Raw genomic sequence first — 16,708 nt, forward strand, 5'->3', positions numbered from 1 at the left:
AATTATATGCCAGTAATATATCAATAGCAATGGCCTACTGTACCGTACTGCTATATATATATACTGGTGGTCATCAAAATTCTGCACTGTCCTCCTACTATATACTGCGCACAAATACAATGCAGCACAGATATGGATAGTATACTTGACGACACAGAGGTTGAGCAATGGACTACTGTACCGTACTGCTATATATATACTGGTGGTCAGCAAAATTCTGCACTGTCCTCCTACTATATACTGCGCACAGCTACAATGCAGCACAGATATGGATAGTATACTTGACGACACAGAGGTAGAGCAATGGACTACTGTACCATACTGCTATATATATACTGGTGGTCAGCAAAATTCTGCACTGTCCTCCTACTATATACTGCGCACAACTACAATGCAGCACAGATATGGATAGTATACTTGACGACACAGAGGTAGAGCAATGGACTACTGTACCGTACTGCTATATATATACTGGTGGTCAGCAAAATTCTGCACTGTCCTCCTACTATATACTGCGCACAACTACAATGCAGCACAGATATGGATAGTATACTTGACGACACAGAGGTAGAGCAATGGACTACTGTACCGTACTGCTATATATATACTGGTGGTCAGCAAAATTCTGCACTGTCCTCCTACTATATACTGTGCACAACTACAATGCAGCACAGATATGGAGTGTTTTCAGTCAGAGAACGTAGATATTTGCAGCACACTGAGCACAGATATTTGCAGCACACTGAGCACAGATATTTGCAGCACACTGAACACAGAAACTGAGAGAACGCAGCCACGTCCTCTCGCTATCATCTCCAGTGCACGAGTGAAAATGGCGGCGACGCACGGCTCCTTATATAGAATACGAATCTCGTGAGAATCCGACAGTGGGATGATGACGTTCGGGCGCATTCTGGTTAACCGAGCAAGGCGAGAAGATTCGAGTCTGCCTCGGAACCGTGTAAAATGGGTGAAGTTCGGCGGGGTTTGGATCTCGAGGAACCGAACCCGCTCATCTCTAACCCTAACCCTCCCTCCCGCAGCCTAACCCTCCCTCTTGCAGCCTAACCCTAACTGTCCCCTCCTGGAGCCTAACCCTAACCCTCCCTCCTGCAGCCTAACCCTCCCTTACGGCAGCCTAACCCTCCCTCCTGCAGCCTAACCCTCCCTCCTGTAGCCTAACCCTAACCGTCCCCTCATGCAGCCTAACCCTCCCTCCTGCAGCCTAACCCTAACTGTCCCCTCATGTAGCCTAACCCTCCCTACTGCAGCCTAACCCTCCTTCCTGCAGCCTAACCCTCCCTCCCGCAGCCTAACCCTCCCTCCTGCAGCCTAACCATAACCCTCCCCCCTACAGCCTAACCCCAACCGTCCCCCTCCTGCAGCCTAACCCTAACCCTCCCCTCCTGCAGCCTAACCCTAACCATCCCCTCCTGCAGCCTCACCCTAACCCTCCCCTCCTGCAGCCTAACCCTAACCCTCCCCCCTACAGCCTAACCCTAACCGTCCCCCTCCTGCAGCCTAACCCTAACCCTCCCCTCCTGCAGCCTAACCCTAACCATCCCCTCCTGCAGCCTCACCCTAACCCTCCCCTCCTGCAGCCTAACCCTAACCCTCCCCCCTACAGCCTAACCCTAACCGTCCCCCTCCTGCAGCCTAACCCTAACCCTCCCTCCTGCAATTGATCTGCATATATATCTAAAGCCTGATCAGGCAGTGTGTTGTGCATACACACTGCCGGATCCGTCAGGGAGTGACATCACAAACTGGGTGGGTATTTACATACGCCCACCCAGTTCAGCTGTCAGTCACCGCCAGCTTGTGTACGACCGCCCGTACACACACACCAACATGCCAATATATCTAATGATATATTGGCCGTCGGCTGTGCAGCAGGGCCGCTGCGATAGGTCTGTGAACGACGGAGTTCACAGACCTATCACTCGTACACACTGGCCGACGGACCCGCGATATATTGCCCGTTCAAGAGAGGGGCCGATATATCGGCCAGTGTGTACTCAGCTATAAGCTGGCCATTCACTAAAGACTTCTCTCCAATCTGGCTGGTTGGAATGAAACTCTGGTAATGGATGAGAGCAAATGACAATTACCATTTGCTCCCATACACTGTAAAACAGACAAATTGGTTAAATCCATTTGATTTAACCAATTAGTCTAAACGACCTCTTTGTCAGTTTTACGGCCTTTAGAAGCAAATGGTCAGTTGTCATTGGCTCTCATCCATTACCAGGTTTTCATTCCAACCAGCCAGATCTGACAGATAAATCTTTAGTGTATTAGCCCCTACACATTTGCCGACGACGACCCGGCGGAAGAAGGGGCGGGGCATAAACGACACAGCACCAACAATGAACCACTGCAGGACCGGGCATCGTTCATCGCTGGTGCCTAATTTCTCGTTCATTACTGAACCAGATTGTTCATATCGGCCGCACACATCAGCAAGTGTGTAGGGCCTATATGGACAGCTTAACCCAAACCCTCCTGCAGCCTAATCCTATCCTCCCCCTCATGCCTAACCCTAACCGCTCCCTAGTAACTAACCCTAAACCCAGTGGCAAATGCAGGATTTCTAGAGGCGGGTTTCCAAATGCAGTCCACAATCTCCTACTCTGCAGAAGTCTGGGGGAGTGGCAGAAGAATCTAGTAATGACCAGGACATTAATATAAACATTGGTCTTTTGTTATACTGTATGGAATACAGTATTAATATTTCTCATACATCCTAGAGGATGCTGGGGAAGCTTCAAGAACCATGGGGTATAGACGGGATCCGCAGGAGACATGGGCACTTTAAGACTTTAAAAGGGGTGTGAACTGGCTCCTCCCTCTATGCCCCTCCTCCAGACTCCAGTTAGATTCTGTGCCCAATGAGACTGGATGCACACTGAGGAGCTCTCCTGAGTTTCTCAGAAAAAAGACTTTGTTAGGTTTATTATTTTCAGGGAGACCTGCTGACAACAGGCTCCCTGCATCGTGGGACTGAGGGGAGAGAAGCAGACCTACTTCTGTGAGTTTCAAGGCTCTGCTTCTTAGGCTACTGGACACCATTAGCTCCAGAGGGTCTGATCGCTAGGTACGCCTAGATGCTCGTTCCCGGAGCCGCACCGTCACCCCCCTTGCAGAGCCAGAAGATAGAAGCCGGGTGAGTATTCAGAAGATCAGAAGACTTCAGTGACGGCAGAAGACGCCTTTTGAGGGGCCGCGCTGTGCGCCATGCTCCCACATTCAGAACGGCACTGCAGGGCGCAGGGGGGGGCACCCTGGGCAGCATTAAAAGCCTCAATATTAGCCACTGGCAAAAGAGTATAACGTGCCTAGGCACTGATTACAGACCCCCGCCAGTATAAAAAATAGGAAAATAAGCGGGACTGAAGCGCGCCATTAAGGGGGCGTGACTTAGCCCTCACAGCTCTGACCAGCGCCATTTTCTCTTCACAGAAGCTGCAGAGACGCTGAGCATGGCCTCCTACACTGCTGTACAAGTAACAGGGTGCAAAACGGGGGGGGGGGCACAAGTGATTTGCTGCTAATTATTGTAAGATAAGCTGAAGGCTGCATAAGCCTGAGGCCATATAAGAGATCCACTTTTTGTGATTGGTTGTTAAATGACTAAGCAGTTGCTAGGCAGATCAGTTTTCCCTGTTGGTTTTTTCCTATTGGATTGGAAGGTTGTGCATCAAGCTTAATAGGAGGGTCTTAGGATAGTATATAGGTGGGGGCCATTTTCCTAGACTTCCTCTTGCCATGCATTTTATGGCCCAGGAAGGTAAAGTACATTGGCACTGTAATTTCATTGCTGTTTTTTCCTTTGTATATTAGCTTTTCTGTTCTGCTCCCCTCCCCCCCCCCCCCCTTCCCCCCCTTTTCTTTTCAGTGATTCTTCCTGTGACATTTTAGTATATTGTATTCATGGGTTACCCCTCTCCTCCTGGTTTGCCGAGCCCGCGCCGCTCCGCTCCCCCCACCCGCCTCGTGGAGGTCGTGGGCGCCCCCCGCTCCCATTCCCGCAGTGCGGCCCCTAGGAGACTCCTTTCGGCGTCGGCTGGCGCGCGGCAGGGTCGGGCCACGACTACCCGCTGCCCTGTCGGCGCGAGGCAGACGGCCAATGGCCGCTCTGCACGTGTTGCTGGGGCGAGCGGCTCGGCCAGGCCGCAGTCACCGGCGTCCCCGGCTGCTGCAGCTGCGTCTCCAGTTCCTTCACCCGGCGCGCTGGGCAGCGCCGGGTCTCCTCCGCCTTCCCCGACAGCGGCTCTGAGCGGCGGCTCGCGCGCCCACGTGGTGTCGAGCGGCCGCGGCAGGGCTGCGGAGGGCGAGGGGGGGTGGGAGGGCTGGGCCTACAGCGGGGAATATGAGTCTGGGGCAGCAGGGTGAGGTGCCCTCTGTCCCCAGTACGGTTTGTGGGGTACAGGTACCCCTGTCTGCGTAGGGGCCTGTAGTACCCAGTTAGGGAATGGGGTGCCGGGGCTGCTATCGGGGGTTTCAGGAGTGGGGGGCGTGGCTGGTGCTACCACAGCGCCCGCCCCTCCTGCGGTTGCATGTCTGGGGTTTCACGGGTGGGAGTCACTCATCGGGGGCCTTTTTGGCTGGGCCCCCGGTCGCCCGTTGCGCGGCTGCCCCTTGTCATCATCCCCGGTCGTCGGGCTCCAGGCGCCCCCTCACGGCCCGCCGGGGGCGCTGCAGTTGGTGGCGACTCCGTCGTCCATCATGGCGGCTTACCACCTGCCCGGCCCTGCCCACTCGATGGACGCGCCTCAAGGTTTCGCTGGGGACCAATTTTTCCCCGGTGGCCTTCCTTGGCCTATTGCGCCGGCGTTCCCTGCAGCTGCCGGAGCTCCCTCCATGGGCCTGACGGTGGGGTCCATACCACAATTTTACCCTTACTTACGGCTCGGGCTCCGGCGTCCGGCCACGTGGTCGGTCGGCGGCCCCCCGGGTTATGTTTCCCCTCCCTGCCTTTTCGGGCTCGCAGCACGGTCCGCCCCTAGCTGTAGCCAATCAATTGGCGCATATTTTGCCGCCCCTTCCTGCCCCTCCACAGTCCCCCCCCGGTTTCGTCCGGATTTTCAGGGACGGGCGGTTGCATGCCGCATCCTTCTTGGCGGCCTGCTTACTTCATGGGGGGCGCTGCGGGGGTCAGGGCTGCCTTCCCCCACGCCGGCGGGTACCCCTCAGTTGGGGGTACTCCCCCGCCGCTCCCCGCCGGCCCTCCGCCGCGGGGCGGCTGTACTTGGCCTCCTCCCCTGCATGCTCACCCCAATACCATTTATGCGCTGGTTTCCCCCGCGCCTGTTGTCCCTTCTGTTTCTCCCTCACAGGTGCAGGCCGGTTCCGGGGCTACGTCGCGTGGGGGACGAAGGTCGCAGAGGGACGCGGCAGCAACGGGGGAAGTTCGGCCACCAACGGAGTCGGGTGCAACGGACGACGCTGTTCCGGGTTCGTCTAACACGGGTGAGCATGCCCTTCCTTTACACAGTTCAGCTAGTTGTTCTTCCTCATCATCTAGCAGTGTTTCTTCAGGCTCCCCGCGGCGCCCGCGTAAATTAGCTAGACTCATCGCGCGGCGCATGGCAAAGGAATCACGGAAAAGGGGGGGAAGCACGTTGACATCTTCACCCTTAAGGATGAGATGCGGCAGGGTTTCGACGCAGCTAAGAAACCGGGCGGCATTGGGGGAAAATGCTTGCCGCAATTTTAACCAGTGGTTGCGAGGGTTTTTGGTTTACTGCTTGCTACACGGAATCGCGACCCGCGGAGTATCACAATTTAGTGAAATAGTTGTTTTTAGTACATGACATGTACTTGAAATCCAAGGGTAATGCTTGGCGGGATTACGATGAGAAATTCCGTCGCAATCAGGATGGCAACCCCACCCTGCCCGCGGGGTTTAGGAATGTCAAGGTGTGGTTGGAGGTCATGCAGCAGGTTAAGCCCGCCCCGGACGTCACGGTCAAGAAGCCCGGGGCTCCGGGTTCCCGCTTGATAGGGAAAGGGAAGTGTTTTGCCTACAACGAGGGAAATTGCGTCAAGGGGGTGAATTGTCGTTTTCGCCACTCGTGCAGGTAGTGCGGGGCCAGTCACCCGGCCAATGATTAGACCTCGGCGGCAAGCGGGAAGTCCTCCGCCCCTGCCGAGACCAGGGGAATTGGCAAGTAAGGCCTTTTTCCCCAATTCGGGTTCCCGAGTTGCGGCGCTGGCTCAGCTTATACCCCGTCATTCCTCTTGGCGGGTTTTTTCTGCACGGTTTTGGTTTGCCCATTTCGGATTCGGTGCACGTGGTGGCGCGCCAGAATTTGAGATCGGCGCGCAAATTCCCGCAGGAGGTTAGGCGGAAGGTGGACGGGGAGATCGGCTTGGGGCGCATGTTGGGGCCCCACGCCTTTCCCCCACTGCCCTCCTCGTGCATTTCCCCAGGTAGGGTGGTGCCCAAGAAGGCTACGGGCAAGTCCCGCCTGATACAGCACTTGTTGCACCCTCCGGGCTTTTCGGTTAACGACGCTATTCCGCAGGCTATGTGCAGGGTACGTTATCAGTCTTTTGATGACGCTCTGCGCTTGGTGCGGGTTGTGGTCCGGGGGGCTTGTTGGCAAATTTGGACGTGGAGTCGGCTTTCCGGCTTTTTTCCACTGCATCCGGATTCCCTGCGGTTTCTGGGTTTCAAAATAGGGGGCGAGTTTTACGTGGGTCGGTGGCTCCTCATGGGTTGTTCGGCCTCCTGTGCCCACTTTGAGAGTGTTAGTACATTTTTGCATTGGTGCGTCCAGTCCGCCTCTGGTCAACGCGGGGTGGCTCACTACCTGGACGACTTTCTCTTTGTGGGCCTGGGGGGCAGTTCGATCGGTGGGGATATTCTGTTGGTAGCTAGATCCTTGTTCAAAGGCTAGGGGTGCCTGTCGCGCAAGACAAAGGCGAGGGCCCTTGCACTTGTCTTAGCTATTTAGGTATCGAAATTGACACGGTGGGGGGTTGCTGTCGCCTGCTCGAGGATAAAGTGCGTAAGCTTTTGGGTTTAATTACTGACTGTTTAGGCAAGCGCAGAGTCCGGCTTAGGCAGGTGCAGTCCTTGCTGGGTTCTCTCAATTTGGTGTGCAGGATTATCCCCATGGGTAGGATTTTCTGTCGCAAACTAGAGCGGGCCACGGCGGGGACGGTCCGGCAGAATCACACCGTGTACCTTTCCCGCGAGATCAGAGATGATTTGCGGATTTGGGTCTCTTTCCGGGTGTCCTTCAACAGGGAAGTTTTGTGGCCCGCGCCTTGTTGTTCCAGTAAGCAGCTGCATTGTTCACGTATGCCTCAGGCAGTCGAGTTTTAGGGCGCGTTTTTTGCTGGCGCATGGTGCGCTGCGGCTTGGCCGGCCTCGTGGGTAACGCGTGAGTTTACCAAGAAACCTCCTTTTGCTGGAATTGTTCCCGATCATAGTGGCGCTTGAATTATGGGCCGGCCAGTTCGCAAATAGGGACATGTGGTTTCGTTGCGGCAGCTTGGGGGTGGTACATGCGATTAATAATCAGCGTTCCTCCTCGCCGCAGGCTCTGAGGCTGCTACGGCATCTAGTGTAGTTTGCTTGCAGCGCAATATTAATTACAGGGCCCGCCACGTTCCTGGAGTTGACAATGGAATTGCGGATGCATTGTCTCGGTTCCAGTTTGACAAATTCAGGACGTTGGTTCCGGGAGCGACGGCGGAGGGGTTACAGTGCCCACCTTCTGTCTGGCAGATGGTCGAGTCGGTTTAAAATGCCTTAGCCAGGTGTGCTCTGGCTCCCTCCACTCTCCGAGTGTATGATGCAGCCTGGCGGGATTGGTCGGTCTTTCAGAGTAGGTACGGGGTGGCAGGTGAGTCCTCGGCCGTCGTCCTGATGACCTTTGTTTGGGAACATTGCCAAAACGGTGGGGTCAAAAGCAACCATGGCATCTGCCCTTGCGGGCATTTCCTTTCACTCGCAGCTCCACGGGATGACGGACCCCACGGGGTCGTTTGTCCTTTCCAGAGCGCTGAAAGGTTCGGCCAGGTTGCGCCCGGCGCCTGCGGATTCACGTAGTCCCGTAACGTTGCAGCTCTAACGGATCTACTGCGGGTAGTGCCTCAAATTGCGTCCTCGGAATTCGAGGTCGCGTTGTTTGGTTGTGCGTATGCCCTGGCCTTTTTCGGGGCTTTTCGGGTGAGCGAGTTGGTGGCATGCAGCAAACGTCTCGGGTGTCGGGTTGGCTTTGCGAAAATGTGCGCTTGCAGGAGGGCCTGTTACTCTGTAGGATTGTGCGGTCCAAGACAGATCAAACAGGTCGGGGTCGCTGGTTGTCCTTGGAGGCTCAGGAAGAACCGGGTGTTTGCCCGCTGCGGTTGACGCAGGAGTATGTACGGTTGAGGCCTCCGGGGGGCAACCAGTTGCTGGTGCACGCGCAGGTTGGCCCGCTGACAAAATGTCAGTTTGCTGCTGTGTTCAAAAAATGTTTGGCGGCGTTGGGCTTGTAGGAGGCGGACTTCGGTACCCATTCCTTGCGGATTGGGGCGGCTACTCATGCAGCGGCTACAAGTTCATCCCCTGTGGCTGTTCGGGAGCTGGGCCGTTGGAAGTCCGCCTCCTATAGGTCATATGTCCGTTTGTATAAGTTATAAGTGCGCCTGTTGCGCTAACCCAAAAACGTGTTTACTCGTCGGTTTTTGAACGCTTACCGTTCAGGAATCGAGGGTGTGAAGTGAATTTTTAAAATTTTTCCTCCGAGGGGGCCTAATTTCAATTGGCTGTTCTCTTAAGGTCCACGGGAGGTTTTTTGATTTTTCTCCTTCACTTGGGTTTCTTTTTGTTCCGTTGTGTTTGTTGTATGTATTATGTTCATAATCGGATGTTAGGATATTTTCTTTTGCAGATATCATCAATTTTGGGCATTCCTATATTTTTTTTTGGGGCAACAAAGCGTCACATGGCACTTAGGGCGGATGAGGTTTTTGGGATCCAAGCAAGTGAGATGGTTAGGTGTTCTGGGCATGTTATGGGGTGATTTGTTGCGGGTCCTTTTTGCCCGGGAGTGCCGCTGGGGTCACCCCAGTTGTATTGTCATTCCTTGGGGTGGTAATGATATAGGTCGAGTTAAGGGCATAGATTTGGTTTGTCCGTTAAGGCGGATTTGGTGGCGGTCCGTTGTCACTGGCCAGGAATCTGCATTGTTTGGTCGGAAATGGTACCTCGTTTCCATTGGCGTGTTGCGGTGCGTTTCTCGGCGCTGGAGAAAGCACGCAAGAAGGTTAGTTCGGCAGGGTCTCTTTTTGTTAGGGCCATAGGTCAAGTGGCGATCAGGCATCCTCTACTGGTGCTAAGGAACAAGCGGTTTTACATGGAGGATGGGGTTCATCTTTCTCCGGAAAGGGTGCAATTTTTCCTGGAGGATATTTTTTGTCTGTTTCGGTAGAGCTATTTAGTTGTTCTTAGTTGGGTTACGGTTGCGGATGGCGGTGGCGGTTTGGTAAACCTTGGTGGCGGGAAGTCGCTACCATCCAGCTGTCACACAGGCATAAGTGGTCATTGTGGGGCTCCCTCTTTAGAAGGACGGCAGGTGTGTCCTTTTCTTGCGGTTGGACATTTAGACGTTCCCCTGCGGGAACCGAACGTTTGCCAGAGAAAGAGGGGTAAGGCCAGCACAATGCGGGTTATGCGGGAAGGAGGCGGGGTATGTGTACTCCCCTCCTTGGTTTGGTGGTTTTCATCTAGGTGACTGGTGCTGGTGTGTGGCAGCGACTTTCTGTTTGCCATCCTCCAAACTAAATTTAAGTCTATATCAAAATCAATTCTAATTCGATCACAATTATAGTTTAAAGAGTTGGTCAGCGGTTAATAAACATCGTCTGACCTTTAACTCCAGCTACTGTGTCCGTGTCTTTATTTCAGTGTGTGGTGTGGTTTAATTTAGTGATAAGCTAGCTTAAAGAAAAGGTTTATGTAATCACAATAAAGTTATGAGCGCCTTAGATAAGCTGAAGGCTGCATAAGCCTGAGGCCATATAAGAGATCCACTTTTTGTGATTGGTTGTTAAATGACTAAGCAGTTGCTAGGCAGATCAGTTTTCCCTGTTGGTTTTTTCCTATTGGATTGGAAGGTTGTGCATCAAGCTTAATAGGAGGGTCTTAGGATAGTATATAGGTGGGGGCCATTTTCCTAGACTTCCTCTTGCCATGCATTTTATGCCCGCCCGCCCTCCCGGATTTCAGCTACGGTTTGTTGATTTTTATAGTTGGCTATTTGAAAGCCAGATTGGCGGGAAGTCGCTACCAACCAGCTGTCACACAGGCATAAGTGGTCATTGTGGGGCTCCCTCTTTAGAAGGACGGCAGGTGTGTCCTTTTCTTGCGGTTGGACATTTACACGTTCCCCTGCGGGAACCGAACGTTTGCCAGAGAAAGAGGGGTAAGGCCAGCACAATGCGGGTTATGCGGGAAGGAGGCGGGGTATGTGTACTCCCCTCCTTGGTTTGGTGGTTTTCATCTAGGTGACTGGTGCTGGTGTGTGGCAGCGACTTTCTGTTTGCCATCCTCCAAACTAAATTTAAGTCTATATCAAAATCAATTCTAATTCGATCACAATTATAGTTTAAAGAGTTGGTCAGCGGTTAATAAACATCGTCTGACCTTTAACTCCAGCTACTGTGTCCGTGTCTTTATTTCAGTGTGTGGTGTGGTTTAATTTAGTGATAAGCTAGCTTAAAGAAAAGGTTTATGTAATCACAATAAAGTTATGAGCGCCTTATGTGAAAGCGCTAGCAGGTCTGGGCAGTATTTTACTCGCTTCAGAACCGGGTCAGGCGCTGGGTTGTGAGCTGGCAGAACTCCCTCTGTGTTTCTCTAACAGGCTTTGTTGTGGGTCTGTCTCCCATAGCCCCAGTGTGCTTGAGGGTGTCGGTACGTGTGTGTCGACATGTCTGAGGCTGAGTGCTCTTCTCAGGAGGAGGCTGGAGTGGGAACAGAAAAGACTGTGGGAGTGACCGTGTCGGCACCGCCGACGGATGATTGGGTGAATATGTTGAGTGTTTTAAATGCTAATGTGGCTCGGTTGAAGAGATTAGATAAATCTGAGTCTAAGACCCAGACATGGAGGAAATCCATGGAGGATGCATTGTCACAAGCTCAGAAACGTGCATTTACTCAGATAGCGGATACAGATACCGACACGGACTCTGACTCCAGTGTCGACTATAGTGATGCCAGATTGAATCCTAAGCTGGCTAAGAGCATTCAGTATATGATTGTGGTGATAAAATAAGTGTTGCACATAACAGAGGACCCTGCTGTTCCTGATACTAGGGTCTGTATGTATAAAGGAAAGAAACCTGCTGTAACTTTTCCTCCCTCTCATGAAATGAGCGCTCTATTTGAAAAGGCTTGGAAAACGCTGCGAGAGGAAGAGGACGGGGAAAGAGGTCACAGGCTGTGGCAAGTTCCCAAGAGCAGAAGTCCTCTCCGGCTTCTACCAAATCCACCGCATGACGCTAGGGCTCCTCTGCGGGAGTCCGCACCGGTGGGGGCACGTCTCAAACTTTTCAGTCAGGTCTGGATACACTCGGACCTGGATCCTTGGATATTAGAAATAGTAACCCAAGGGTACAAATTAGAGTTTCAAGACGTGCCCCCTCACCGATTTTTCAAATCGGCCTTGCCAGCTTCTCATCTAGAAAGAGAGGTAGTTTGCGCGGCAATACTAAAGCTGTGTAAGAATCAAGTCATTGTCATGGTACCCCCGTCACAACGGGGGGAGGGTTTTTATTCGAGTCTGTTCGTGGTCCCGAAGCCGGATGGCTCAGTCAGACCGATTCTGAACCTAAAATCCCTCAATTTCTTTCTGAAAAAGTTCAAATTCAAGATGGAATCTCTCCGAGCAGTGATCTCCAGTCTGGAGGAGGGGGATTTCATGGTGTCGGTCAACATAAAGGATGCTTACTTACACGTTCCCATATATCCTCCACATCAGGCATACCTGAGGTTTGCGGTTCAGGATTGTCATTACCAATTTCAGACCTTGCCGTTTGGTCTGTTCACGGCACCACGGATTTCCACCAAGATTATGGCGGAAATGATGGTTCTCCTGCGCAAGCAGGGAATTACAATTATCCCGTACTTGGACGATCTCCTCATAAAGGCGAGATCCAAGGAGCAATTGCTGAAGAATGTTGCGCTCTCATTGACAATTCTGCAACAACATGGTTGGCTCCTAAACTTGCCAAAATCGCAGTTGGTTCCAACGACACGACTGTCGTTTCTGGGTATGATTCTGGATACAGAATTACAGAGAGTTTTTCTTCCAGTGGAAAAGGCTCTGGAAATACAGAACATGGTAAAACAGATTCTGAAACCGGCAAGAGTGTCAATTCTTCAATGCACTCGGTTGCTGGGGAAGATGGTGGCGGCCTACGAGGCCATTCCTTATGGCAGGTTCCATGCCAGGGTGTTTCAGTGGGACAAGTGGTCCGGGTCTCACCTGGACATGCACCGGAAAATAATCCTATCTTCCAGGACCAGGATCTCCCTTCTGTGGTGGCTGCACAGTTCTCACCTTCTGGAGGGACGCAGGTTCGGGATTCAGGATTGGATCCTGGTGACCAAGGATGCAAGTCTCCGAAGCTGGGGAGCAGTCACACAGGGGAGACACTTTCAGGGAAAATGGTCAAGCCAGGAAGCTTGTCTGCAGTGCACATAAACATTCTGGAATTAAGGGACATTTACAACGGCATTCTGCAGGCGGAACATCTTCTTCGCGGTCTGCCCGTCTTGATTCAGTCAGACAACATAACAGCTGTGGCATACATAAACCGCCAGGGAGACACAAAGAGCAGAGCGGCAATGGCCGAGGCCACGAAGGTTCTTCGCTGGGCGGAGAGACATGCAAGCGCTCTGTCAGCAGTCTTCATTCCAGGAGTGGACAACTGGGAAGCAGACTTCCTCAGCAGACACGATCTCCATCCAGGAGAGTGGGGTCTTCATCAAGAGGTCTTTGCAGAAGTGACAAGTCGTTGGGGAATTCCTCAAATAGACATGATGGCGTCCCGCCTCAACAAGAAACTTCAGAGATATTGTTCCAGGTCGAGGGACCCTCAAGCAATAGCGGTGGACGCCCTAGTGACACCGTGGGTGTTTCCGTCGGTCTATGTGTTCCCTCCACTTCCACTCATTCCAAAGGTGATAAAGATTATAAGAAGAAGAAGCGTTCCGGCGATACTCATTGTTCCAGACTGGCCAAAGAGGGCCTGGTATCCAGATCTTCAGGAGTTGCTCATAGAAGATCCCTGGCCGCTTCCTCTTCGGGAGGACCTGTTACAACAAGGTCCATGCATGTATCAGGACTTACCGCGGCTGCGTTTGACGGCATGGCGGTTGAACGCCAAATCCTAGCCAGAAAGGGTATTCCCAGTGAAGTCATTCTCACTCTTCTTCAGGCTAGAAAGGAAGTAACGGCAAAGCATTACCTGTTAGGTTCCTGGTGCTTAGAACAAGGGAGATGTTATGAAGTGAGTCCAAAGCACCAGGACGTAATGCTGGGAAAGGGGAATGGAAAGGGAATAGCCCCTGGCGCCCTATCTCTGTTGTCTCGCCCGTGCTGTCAGTACACTCTTGCGAGACTATGGTTGCTTGAGCCCATGGCAGCCGTGTTTGAAGGGCGGATTACGTCTGCCCAACTTCGATGCCCCCTCAGGTCTTAATGAGAGACAAAGAGTGAACCGAGACAGGGTGATAACAAGGGACCCTCTAACTAAACAACAAGGCCAGGGGCTACTAACAAACCTAAAACCAAAGTATGTGCGGCTTGCCGCCAAAGGAAAAGAACAACAAAGGAAATGCTGACCACACGCTGACACAATACTTTTGTGTACCGGCGGTGACAGCATAAGCAGAACCCTCTGCAAAACACCAGTGACAGAAATAATAACGGAATACAGCGGCCTAGGCCGACGGACGCGGCAGAGCCGCTACTCACGGAACCGGTACGAATACTGGCAAACGGACAGGAACCCCCAATGCTGCCGACACAGACTCTCAGAACTGGAGGACAGGCAGAATCCCAAACGACAGACCGGTGGCCACCAAGAAGCCAGAAACTCGACCAGGCATAGGCAAAGCCACAGGACTTCTGGACAGGAACGCTTCAAGGCAGGACACGGGATCAGACACAGGAATCGACACAGGGACTGACACAGGAATCGACACAGGAAGCAGCTCGACAGACACTGCTACACAGGAGCTCAGAACTCAAGCAGACTGGAAACCTAGAAATATCACCAGCGTCTGTGAATTGCACTCAGCCAGCATATAACAGAGAGGCCTAATTAATTATGTCATGCAGCTGCCCTGTTGCATGACTCCAAACTGACAAGATGCAATTAGCAGCCAGGTGAGGCTGAACACATGGGAACAGACTGCAATTACACAGACTGACCACTGACAGCAAACAATGGCCCTCATTCCGAGTTGATCGGTCGCAAGGCGAATTTAGCAGAGTTACACACGCTAAGCCTACGCCTACTGGGAGTGTATCTTAGCTTCTTAAAATTGCGACCGATGTATTCGCAATATTGCGATTACAAACTACTTTGCAGTTTCTGAGTAACTTCAACCTTACTCTGCCTGTGCGATCAGTTCAGTGCTTGTCGTTCCTGGTTTGACGTCACAAACACACCCAGCGTTCGCTCAGACACTCCCCCGTTTCTCCAGCCACTCCTGCGTTTTTTCCGGAAACGGTAGCGTTTTCATCCACACGCCCATAAAACGCCGTGTTTCCGCCCAGTAACACCCATTTCCTGTCAATCACATTACGATCGCCGGAGCGATGAAAAAGCCGTGAGTAAAAATACTATCTTCATTGTTAAATTACTTGGCGCAGTCGCAGTGCGAATATTGCGCATGCGTACTAAGCGGATTTTCATTGCGATGCGATGAAAAATACCGAGCGAACGACTCGGAATGAGGGCCAATAATCCTCTAAACCAGAGCAAAGGGAAATCCTGGCCTGCAAGAGAACTATAAACATAAAATAGGAATGAACCACTACCTGTGGTTCATAACAGTATCCTCTCCTTAAGGGAGAGCTCCAAGCACCCCATGACACCCACTGGGAACATAAACAGAAGTATAACATAAAATACCTAACCGACATGCAAAACAGGAATGAGCCACAGCTGTGGCTCATAACAGTACCCCCCCTTGAGGAGGGGTCAAAGGACCCCAAAATACAGACTATCCAAAACAAGGGATACAAAAAAAAAACCTGACACACTGGTCTAACAGACAAGAAAACAGAAACAAGCTGAAACAGTGCCCTCCCCTTGACGGTGGCCACTGGACACAAGACAAGGAAAAAAATATTTATTTATTTTTTATCAAGGCAAGAGTCAAAAATTATTTCTTTTTCTTCTTCTTCTTCTTTTTACAAAGCTCTTTAGGTCTGACCAAGGTAATTCCCCAAACATTGTCTGAACTGATGGTACCACCCAGCAAGGCTGCGTTCAAATCAGAGATATGTTTCTTACCCTTGGGAGCTGAACTTTCAGGCAAAGTACTCCTATTAGAAGAAGAAGTCAGAAAAGCACATCCTGCAGTCAAAACAACGGGCTGAGACTCTTGTGCCGAGTTTACAGTATTTGGTGGACTCTCAGCAGACAAGACGGGTGACTTAGAGGAACCTGAACCAATTTCTTTGGAACCATATCTTTTAATAATTGCATCACTGAATGCTGGGGGATCCTGAAGAATGGGATCTTCAGCTTTCATTAGGCTGGTCGCCCACTCAAAAGGCTCTCCTCTAAAAGAATAAATCAGATAGAGCACAAGGTTCTCTGAAGTGATACCCAGAAATGGTCTAGACAACATAATAATGTGATAGTGTTTGTAAAAGCGCCAGAAATTGGGCTAAGTCCCCATCAAAGATTATAGATGTTGAGATATCAACAGAGTCAGGATCTGTTTCCTTCCCATCTGACTGACTGGAGTGCTTTGCTAGGACCTGGTCACTATTGACCTTACCCGTGGCTGAGACTCTCTGAACCCCACCCGGGGCAGTGACTTTCTGAACCCCACCCGGGGCAGTGACTTTCTGAACCCCACCCAGGGCAGTGACTTTCTGAACCCCACCCGGGGCAGTGGCCTTCGGGAACCCCGCTGGGGCAGTGGCCTCTGGGAACCCCGCTGGGGCAGTGGCCTCCAGGAACCCCGCTGGGGCAGTGGCCTCCGGAAACCCCGCTGGGGTCAGCACCTCGGATTCTTTTACTGGGACCAAGCCGTCGGCCTCCCCCACTGGGACCGAGCCATCGGCCTCCCTCACTGGGAGTGAGCCATTTGCCTCCCTCTCTGAGTCGATAATTATCGAAACTTCTCCCGGGACTATGACTTCCGGGACTTTTGCTGAAGCTATAACCTTCAGAACCTCCACAAATGCTATGCCTCTTAAGTTCTTTCCTGGGGAAGCGACCTCTAGACCCTTCTTTGAGGCTGCGTCTCTCGAGACCCCACTTGGGGATATTACTTCAAAGATCCCTTCTGGGGTTTTGCTTCTCGAGTTCCCTTCTAGAACTATGGTTTTAGATACCCTTTCTGGGGTTGCGCTCTTCAAGTCCCTACCTGGGGTAACAGCTTCTGAGACCCCTTCTGGTATGGAAACCTGAGCTATAATATTTGATGTCCCTCTATAAGCTAGAGCATCGGGTACCG

This window comes from Pseudophryne corroboree, chromosome 10 (assembly GCF_028390025.1).
Source record: "Pseudophryne corroboree isolate aPseCor3 chromosome 10, aPseCor3.hap2, whole genome shotgun sequence".
Classification (NCBI taxonomy): Eukaryota; Metazoa; Chordata; class Amphibia; order Anura; family Myobatrachidae; genus Pseudophryne; species Pseudophryne corroboree.